The sequence below is a fragment of the Amblyomma americanum genome, chromosome 11, assembly GCF_052857255.1.
Source record: "Amblyomma americanum isolate KBUSLIRL-KWMA chromosome 11, ASM5285725v1, whole genome shotgun sequence".
NCBI lineage: Eukaryota > Metazoa > Arthropoda > Arachnida > Ixodida > Ixodidae > Amblyomma > Amblyomma americanum.
The window spans coordinates 123,321,744-123,332,316 of NC_135507.1; the positions used below are offsets into that span (position 1 = coordinate 123,321,744).

General features: G+C 49.9%; 1 pseudogene; it reads right to left on the bottom strand.

The window, feature by feature from the left end:
* Positions 1–9,446: 9,446 nt before the first annotated feature.
* On the bottom strand, positions 9,447–10,091 carry LOC144109473 (uncharacterized; annotated as a pseudogene).
* Between the last annotated feature and the right edge of the window lie 482 nt (positions 10,092–10,573).

Genomic DNA, 10,573 nt, shown 5'->3' on the forward strand with positions numbered 1-10,573 from the left:
TATATATATATATATATATATATATATATCCCACCGGCGGCATGGTTGTTTTTTCAGCTGCTTTATAAGTAATTTACTTTAAGCAATTAATTAATCTAAGTAATATTACCCCACTGATATGCACAATACATTAAAAAAAATAATGTTCCCCTATGCACCTTGGTTTCGGTGACTGTTGGCTCCCTTCACACACACACACACACACACACACACACACACACACACACACACACACACACACACACACACACACACACACACACACACACACACACACACACACACACACACACACACACACACACACACACACACACACACACACACACACACACACACACACACACACACACACACACACACACACACACACACACACACACACACACACACACACACACACACACACACACACACACACACACACACACACACACACACACACACGCGCACACACACACACACACACACAGGTTCACCCACAGTATCTCCGACTCTAGAATTAATTTTCTCGACGTGCAGATATCGGTAGACGGCAACTGCCTTTCGACTACACTATACAAAAAGCCCACAGATAGGCAGCAATATCTTCATTTCCAGAGTAGCCACCCGAAACACTGCAAAACAAGCATTCCATACTCTCAGGCGCACAGATACCGAAGACCGAAGAATATGTTCTACAACAGAGGAATTTGACCAACATACAAGGACTCTCAAAGCCGCTCTGTCACGACAGAAATACCCCGGGGAAATAGTCGATGACGCGATTGAACGCGCTCGCAACCTAGAGCGCACATCCATCCTGGCAGAAAACAAGGTCAAAGACGACAGCAAAACAAACTTAATCCTTACATTCTCCTCAACGGCTCCCAGAGTAAGTAACATACTAAGCCGTCATTTTAATATAATCAGACAGAGTAATAAGTTGTCACTAATATTCAAGGAACCGCCCAGAGTGGTGTACCGCCGGGACAAGAACCTGAGAGACTTGCTTGTCAATGCGAAAACAAAGAAGAACTCTACCCAGGGTGGGTGCCACCCATGCGGAAAACCTCGGTGCAAAGTCTGTCCGCACATTTTAGACACCAAACTGGCAAAATCCAAGTTCGACAGCTTTGTGTTTCACATAAGCGAAGACCTCGACTGCGACTCAAGCAATGTGATTTACAAACTTCATTGTGAGGTGTGTGGACAAGAGTATATTGGTCAGACCAAGACATCATTTCGCTTCCGCTTTAATAACCACAAAGCTCACGTGTCATCATTACCCAGCTTACCCCTTTCCAAGCACCTGCGTTTGCCACTCCACAGTTTCGAAAACATCCGCGTCATCCTTCTCCAGTCCGGGTTCCCTAGCACCTATTACATAAGCGAAGACCTCGACTGCGACTCAAGCAATGTGATTTACAAACTTCATTGTGAGGTGTGTGGACAAGAGTATATTGGTCAGACCAAGACATCATTTCGCTTCCGCTTTAATAACCACAAAGCTCACGTGTCATCATTACCCAGCTTACCCCTTTCCAAGCACCTGCGTTTGCCACTCCACAGTTTCGAAAACATCCGCGTCATCCTTCTCCAGTCCGGGTTCCCTAGCACCTATTACAAGGAACAAAGGGAGTCATACCTCATTCACAAGTTTCGCACGTTCTCCCATGGCATGAACGCTACTCCTGGGAGGCTCTCCTGCTTGAGGGAGGCAACGTAGAAAATTTCACCCGTCATAGGATTTGGACAACATTATAAATCAAAATACGCCGGATGTTGTTTTTGACAACTTCAACCACGCTCTAAATGGCTGGGAATGTAGCTGTTTATTTTGTCAGTAATCTCCTTTGTTCAACTTACAGCCAGCTTCCATGTTCTATCTGGAATAAACACCTATATTCTAACTCTATCACCTAGCCGACTGGGACCACGCGGCAGCCCCGCGGGCCGCAAACCTTTCACGGTTTCCGCACACATGTATTATTATTATTTTCTTCTTTTTTTTTAACTTCCTTGCAATACATTTCTTGAATTCTGTGCTATGTCTTCCGCGCCCTATTCATTCTCATTAACCATTTGGTATTTGGTTGGCGCCCCATTCTATTCATATATATATTTTTTATTATTTTTTATTTTTGTGTGTGTTAATATTTTCTTCTTTCAAAGTTCTCTTGTGCTAATAATTTTTCTCCTCTTTTTCCTTTTCGTCTTCTCTCCCAAATTCCTCTCTGCCTTCTCATTACGCACTCGGGCTTCGCTCAATATTTGTTGTCTTTTTCCCCCAAGGCTGCCACTTTTTCACGGGAAGCGCACTGCCGGACACGGGTTGAAACGGCCTAGCTTATTTATGGGAAGAAGGGCGCCAGGATGTCTGGTAGCAAAAGCCCGACGGAAGGGCCTACCGAAGAAAAGAAGCAAAGATACGCATACGACACCACTGCAGGTTGCCGCTGCGGCGCGCAACAAGTGTCTCTCGTGCGCGTCCCCAGCAAGCGTCTCAGGATACCTGATACGGGCCGGCGGCGCGGACTCGGCGGCGTCTTGCGGGAGTGTCGTAGAGAAGGGGAAGGGGGGGGGGGGGGGAGGGGGGGAGTGCGGCCTCCCGGTGCGCCGAGAGCCGTGTTTAACGCTCCTTCCCCTTTTCTATCGCTGTTCAAATTCGCTGTCTTTTCTACTCCTTTACTATTTCACCTCCCCGTTTTGCTCTGCGTTTTTTCTGTGTTTAATTTAGCCACTGCCCCTGTGAGAGCTGCTGCGCGGTCCATTATACGGCCCCTTGCCCTCACTCTCAAGTTTGCTTTGAGGGCGGAGTTTATACATCCTCGCCCGCTTTGTGTCCTTATATTGACAAGACTGTTTCATTGTAAGCCTGCCCTGACGAAGGGAATACCATTCCCGAAACTGTTGGCACAATAAACCTTTAAAACGAACAGTCGCGTTTGTCGTAATACTGTACTTACATATATATATATATATATATATATATATATATATATATATATATATATATATATATATATATATATATATATATATATATATATATATATATATATTGTCGCCGACAAACGTAGGGCGGCACGAAAAAGGGGCCTTTTTTAATCCGAAGGCCAGAAACCCAGCAGCGCGCGTTCGAACGGAAACGTCCTCTTCTTCGCTCCCACAAGAGCCCAGTAATGCCGCTCGGCCGCATGGCGGCGCTCGCAGAATGTGAGCAGTGTGGCATTGCCCCCCTCCTTTCAAGAGGCATCGCCTCGATGCCTCCGGCAAGGGGGATAAAGAGTGTGGAGACACCGAAAGTGCGATGGCGTGTGGTGGCAGCACTGAATGTGAACTCCGGGAGGGGCTAACGGGCGTAATACGGTGTCATGCGGGACACGTGGACGACTTCAGACTTGGGCGGGCGAGAAGACCGGACAACTCCTTGCGGGTACACTTCATAGTTCACATCGCTGAGTTGACGTAGCACCTCGTAGGGGCCGAAGTAGCGCCGCAGCAGCTTTTCAGAGCGACCGCGCACACGTATAGGGCTCCATACCCAGACGTGCTCGCCGGGTTGGTAAATCACCTCCCTGTGGCGGAGGTTGTAACGCCGGGCGTCAGTTGTCTGCTGGTGGCGAATGCGTTGTCGAGCAAGGTGGCGAGCGGCTTCTGCATCGCGAACGAATTGGTCAGTGCCTGGGACAGACGAGGGGGTACAATCCGGGAGCAGCATGGCGTCAAGCATGGTCAGGGCATCTCGGCCATACACCAAACGGAAGGGGGTGAAGCGCGTCGTTTCTTGGAGGGCGGTGTTGTACGCAAACGTGATGTAGGGAAGTATTTAGTCCCAGTTGCGACGGTCAGCGTCGACATACATAGATATCATATCTGTGATGGTCTTGTTCAGCCTCTCAGTAAGTCTATTCGTTTGAGGATGGTAAGCAGTCGTTTTTCTATGACTGGTGCCACTAAGACGGAGGACCTCGTGTGTAAGAGCCGACGTAAACGCGGTTCCCCGGTCAGTTAATACAACCACGGGGGCGCCGTGGCGAAGCACGATGTGGTGAACAAAGAACTGTGCAATTTCAGCCGCGGTGCCACGGGGAAGAGCCTTGGTTTCACAATAGCGGCTTAGGTAGTGCGTGGCAACAGCAATATACCGGTTTCCCATGGAGGACACCGGGAATGGGCCCAGTAAGTCCATGCCGACTTGCTGGAATGGGATTTGCGGTGGATAAATTGGCTTCAGAAGGCCGGCCGGTTTTGTCGGTGGTACCTTCCGTCGTTGACACTCACGGCAGGTTCGAACGTAGCGTTGGACGACCGCAGCAAGCCGTGGCCAGTAGTACTTGTGGCGGAGGCGTCCCAATGTTCTGGAAAAACCGAGGTGGCCAGAAGAAAGGTCGTCGTGGCATGCAGCGAGAACTTCCTTACGAAGCACGGTTGGGACAACGAGGAGATACGCAGTGTCGGTCGGACCGTAGTTTTTCTTGTAGAGGACTCCATCTATAGAGCAAAACGACGAAAGTCCGCGCGAGAAGAGTCTGGGCGGAGACGGAGCGGTTCCTTCGAGGTACTCGATTAGAGGCAGCAGTTCGCAGTCGGCCCTCTGGTGGTGAGCAAGGTCGGATGTGGTGACAGCGCCGAGGAAAGCAGAATCGTCGTCGGTCTCATCTGGTGGGCACGGAAGAGGAGCTCGGGAGAGACAGTCTGCATCGCTATGTTGCCGACCCGACTTATACATGATGGTGACGTCGAACTCTTGCAACCGAAGGCTCCACCGTGCAAGTCGCCCCGATGGATCTTTGAGGTTCGCAAGCCAGCACAAGGAGTGATGATCGCTGACGACTCGAAACGGGCGGCCGTACAGGTATGGACGAAATTTTGTGATTGCCCACACAACAGCGAGACACTCCTTTTCCGTTGTGGAATAATTCACTTCGGAACGGGACAAAGTGCGACTTGCGTATGCGATCACGCGTTCCACACCGACTTGCCACTGCACAATCACCGCACCGAGGCCCACATTGCTGGCATCTGTGTGCAGTTCCGTGTCGGCCTGCTCGTCGAAGTGGGCAAGGATAGGCGTAGATTGGAGGCGGGCCTTAAGCTCTATGAAAGCTTTTTCCTGATCTTGGCCCCAGAAAAAGGGTTCGGAGTCTTTTGTCAGGCAAGTCAGCGGCTCTGCGAGCTTGGAGAAGTTTTGAACGAACCTCCGATAATAGGCGCAAAGCCCCGGGAAACGCCGCAAGCTTCGTTTATCTGTTGGCTGGGGAAATGCAGCAACGGCGGCGGTTTTTTTTGGGTCGGGGCTAACGCCCTGAGCGCTCACAATGTGGCCAAGAAACTTGAGCTCCCGAAATGCGAAGTGGCACTTTTCAGGCTTGAGAGACAGACCCGCAGAACTAATTGCTTCGAAGACGGCACGCAAACGTTTCAGGTGCTCCTCGAACGTGTCGGAGAAAATCACGACGTCGTCGAGATAGACAAGGCAGGACTGCCACTTCAGCTCAGTTAGTACGGTGTCCATCATATGTTGGAACGTCGCAGGGGCTGAACACAAGCCGAAAGGAAGCACCTTAAATTCGTACAGTCCGTCAGGAGTAACGAAGGCGGTCTTTTCTCGGTCACGTTCGTCGACCTCGATTTGCCAATAACCGCTACGAAGGTCGAGTGACGAAAAGTAGGTAGCATGGCGGAGGCGGTCTAATGAGTCATCAATGCGCAGCAGTGGATAGACATCTTTTTTGGTAACGTTATTGAGACGTCTATAATCTACACAGAACCGTAGGCTGCCGTCCCTCTTTGCGACGAGAACAACAGGTGACGCCCAGGGGCTCGTCGATGGTTGTATGACGTCGTCGTGGAGCATTTCGGCAACTTGGCGGCGGATAGCATCGCGCTCCTTCGACGAAACACGATAAGGACGCTGACATAGCGGTCTCTGGTCACTGTCGACGATAATACGGTGCTTAGTTATTGGCGTCTGGCGAACCTTGGATGTTGAAGGAAAACAGTCGCGGAAAGAGTCAATAAGGCTTTCCACGCGGCGTTTCTGATTGGTCAGAAGGTCAGGGTTCACGTCGGTCCTAATGGCTGTTGCAGTGTCCTGTTCAGCTATTTCGGGGGCCGTTGTTGATAAGGCACATTGGCCGGCATGTTCGCCAAGTTCTTCAAAATGGGCAATCACCGTGTTTTTCGTCAAATGTTGGGGTTCACAACTTAAGTTGGTCACTAAGAGCGTGGTACGTGCGTGAACAAGGTCGACAAGGGCGCGAGCAACGCAAACTTGCCGAGACAGTAGCAGCGACATATTCGCTTCGGCAATGCCCCGAGTACCGGAGCTGGTATCACACAGGTCTGTGACAAACTTGCTTGCTCTCGGCGGTATCGTTGTGTGATCATCAGAGATGCGTAATGGCGCTCTGTGCGGCTCGGGGTCGGTATCAACGGCTCGCTGTGTCGAAAACGATACCAATTGCTCGTGCAGGTTGATGACCGCCCCATACTCTTTAAGGAAGTCCATGCCGAGAATCAGTTCTTTAGAGCACTCTCGTAGCACGGCGAAGGAGCCAGTGAAAGTTGCACCGCGGATCTTTATACGGCTGGTGCAGACGCCAACCGGCGTTACCACATGGCAACCAGCTGTGCGTATCTGCGGCCCATGCCAAGGTGTTAGAACCTTTCTGAGGGTTGCGGCTAGGTTACTACTCATGACAGAAAAGTCGGCTGCGGTATCGACGAGTGCAGATACGTCATAGCCATCGGCGGCAACAAGAATTTCGGCGGCGGAAACAATTGTTTGACAATTTGTCGGCGAGGTTTTTGGTGCCGTCGTTGATGGGGTCGTCGCTGAGGTCGTCGCTGAGGTCGTCGGTGAGGTCGGCGGTGGGATCGTCTTTAAGGTCGGCGGGTGGGGTCGTCGCATAAAATCGTCGGATGGAGGCTGTTCACTGTCTGCGGCAGCGGCGGTCCTACCCCCAGAGGACGCCGTCTTCAGTTTTCCCGGCGGGGAGACGTGCCTCTGAATTGGCCAGATGATGGTGCATGACTGGGTGGAGGAACTCGTCTTGGAGACGGCGACACTGGCTTCGTGGAGGCGTTGAGGGCAGCACATTATCGGCCAGGTACTGCTCAAAGTCTCGCGGTCTCTCACCGTAGCGCGGTCGAGGTGCGCTCGGTGGAAATCCTCTTAATCCCATCCGCCGGTAGGGGCAGTTGCGGAGGATATGACCGGGCTCCCCGCAGTGGTAGCATAGTGGCCGGTTGTTGGGTGTGCGCCACACGTCAGCTTTTCGAACAGGGCGCGGGTCACGCAGCTCGGCGGAGGGAAAGTACCCCTGCGTTTGTTCGGCAGCAGGGCGGAACGCATGTGGAACTGGCGCAGGTCTCCGCAGAGCTTCACTGTAGCTCATGATGTACGGCTCCGGCTGCGGTGTCCCTAGGGCTTCGTTGTAGCTGCTGGCGTACGGCTCCGGCTGTGGTGCCGGTGGTGGCTGGACTGCTCGCCGAATTTCCTCGCGGACGGCATCGGCTACAGCTGCAACACTGACAGGTGGAGCATCTAAGCGGAGGTTGCGCAGTTCTTCGCGAACTACACTCCGCACAAGCTCCCGAAGAGCCTCGTCGCCGGCGACTGGCAGGGACGCACAATAGTTGCTGGCCGCAACACTTCCCGGATGACCGTACTGCGCACTGCGTTCCTGTAAGGAACGTTCCATGCCTGTGGCTTCTTTAGCGAAGTCAGCGACGGTTCTTGGCGGGTCACGTATGAGGCCAGCGAAGAGCTGCTCCTTCACACCACGCATGAGGTGGCGCACCTTGGTAGCCTCTGGCATGGCAGGGTCAGCCCGATTGAAAAGACGTGCCATGTCTTCAATAAACATAGCGACGCTTTCGTTAGCCTGCTGTGACCTGGTGCGAAGGGCGAGTTCGGCATTTTCCTTGCGGGCGTTTGTGCTGAAGGTAGCCAGCAACTGACGGCGGAACGCTTCTCAGATCGTAAAGGCTGCCTCATGGTTCTCGAACCATGTCTTCGAAGAGTCTTGGAACGAGAAATAGACGTTTCGTAGTTTTCGGACGTCGTCCCACTGGTTAAAAGTGGCCACACGGTCAAAGCTGGACAACCAGTCCTCGACGTCCTCAAACCGATCGCCGTGGAAGGATGGTGGTGAGCGAGGGGTGAGAACTACAACGGGTGGGACAGTGCCGGAAGGCTGGCCTGTCTGACTGCCTGTAGTAGACGTCATGGTACGCACCGGCCTCGTCAGTGGCTGACACTCAGGTTGCAGGCCTCGCAGGAGGCGGCTCGCTTTGTGGACGGGTGTTGTGTCCAAGCGTCGCTGATCAGCGTCAGAGTTGCCCTCGGGGTGAGCGTTCATGAAACGATACCCAGCGGCTCCACCAAAATGTCGCCGACAAACGTAGGGCGGCACGAAAAAGGGGCTTTTTTTAATCCGAAGGCCAGAAACCCAGCAGCGCGCGTTCGAACGGGAACGCCCTCTTCTTCGCTCCCACACGAGCCCAGTAATGCCGCTCGGCCGCATGGCGGCGCTCGCAGAATGTGAGCAGTGTAGCAATATATATATATATATATATATATATATATATATAAAGGGAGCGAACAGTCACCGAAACCAAGGTGCATAGGGGAATGTTTTTTCTTTAATTTTCTTTATTGTGTAGTGCTAATCAGTCGGAAAATAATACTTAGATTAATCTATCGCTTAAAGAAAATTACTTATAAAGCAGCAGAAAAAACAACCATGCCGCCGGTGGGATCCGAACCCACGACCTCCGAATATCGCGTTCGGTGCTCTTACCAACTGAGCTACGGCGACGGCTGTCCAATCTGCTGCTCTAGTGGGTATTTATGTTTATTGGGTGTAAGCGAACCTTGAGAGCGTTCACCAGCGCCACCCTCGTCCATAGCGGCGGACGTAGCACGTACGTCCTGTATTACCGCGAGTGTGACGTGGAACGTCATCTAACGGCGAGGGCGGAAACTGGGCGGAATATATATATATATATATATATATATATATATATATATATATATATATATATATATATATATATATATATATATATATATATATATATATATATATAAATGTGTGTATGTGTGTGTCATTTACCGTCCGTTAGAAGCGACTTCAATCAATCAATCAATCACTTTATTTCAGCTTCTTTTACAAAACTGAGGGTGGCAAGAAAAAAGCAGTCATTACGACCGCTTGACAAGCCTCGCCACACCTACAAAGAGGCAGTTTGGTAGCGACTGTGATGGTTACATACACTTGTAACAACGCAAAGGTACATGGAAAGACAAGGCGTGTAAAATACATGCTCAAAAGGAAATATTTTTTTTTGAATACGTGCATAAAAAGGAACCTTTTTTTTTCAAACATGCATGAAAAGAAACTTTTTTTTTTATTAGCATGGACAAGTAGTATTTCCGCACAACAGAATAAAGGTTTTACACAAAATTTACAGTTCAATGCAATAGAGTTCTATACATGGGTACACATACTGTGGCACTTAGCTTGAAAACACATTTCGAATAGCCGAGACAGACATGCTGTGTAACGTGTCGTAAAATGGCGTGTTCAAGTATTTCGGAAGAATGTATTTTAGTGTGGAAAAGCCATAGTTTGTTCTGCATCGTGGTAATGAATAGATCATACGCTGTCGTGTCTCATACGGTGTCCGATGTGGTGTAAGTGTCACAATGCCGGAAAAAAATGCGTCGTCTTCGGCTATTATTTTTTATAGAACGATGAAAACCTGTAATCGAACATTCTTGTTACGGGTATCATTCTGTATTGCTGGTAGATAGGACGTGTCGGATCATCATAAGGTACATTAGCAATTACGCGAAGTATTCTTTTTTGCAGTACTAGAAGCTTCTGGATGTTAGATGCTGTGGTTTGTCCCCATACAAGGAAGCAATACGATACATAAGAATAAAAGAACGCATAGTACAGATTAAGCTTGGTTTTGGCGGGTAGAATATGTTTATTCCGCGAAATTATCCCAATATATCTGGAAAGGGATAGGCACACTTTGCTTACGTGGGCGTCCCACGACATAGTAGCAGTAAATACCACTCCGAGTAATGTGAAGGTTCCCACGTACTCAATGGGGGCGTTGTCGAAATAGAGTGGTGGCACACTGCCTATATGCTGCCCCTTCGGATGGAACAATAAAGCTTTAGTTTTTAGTTTCTTTATTTTTAATGAGTTCAAAGATGACCACTCAGATAATGATGACAAAACTGTATTTGCGCTGCTAGTTAGTTCTTTAATGTCAGGTGAGGACAAAAATAGACTGGTGTCGTCAGCATATATGATGTATTTAACTAAATTACTGATGTTGCATACGTCATTAATATATATGTTGAATAGGAGTGGCCCCAGAAGGCTGCCCTGGGGCACGCCGTTTGTGATTGCTAACAAGTCCGAAGAGCAGTGATTTAAAGCGACATACTGGCGACGAGCACTGAAATACGATTGAATGAGACAGAGGGCGTGGCGACGTATACCATAGTGGTCGAGTTTTTTAAACAGAGTTTCGTGATTCAGTGTATCGAATGCTTTGCTAA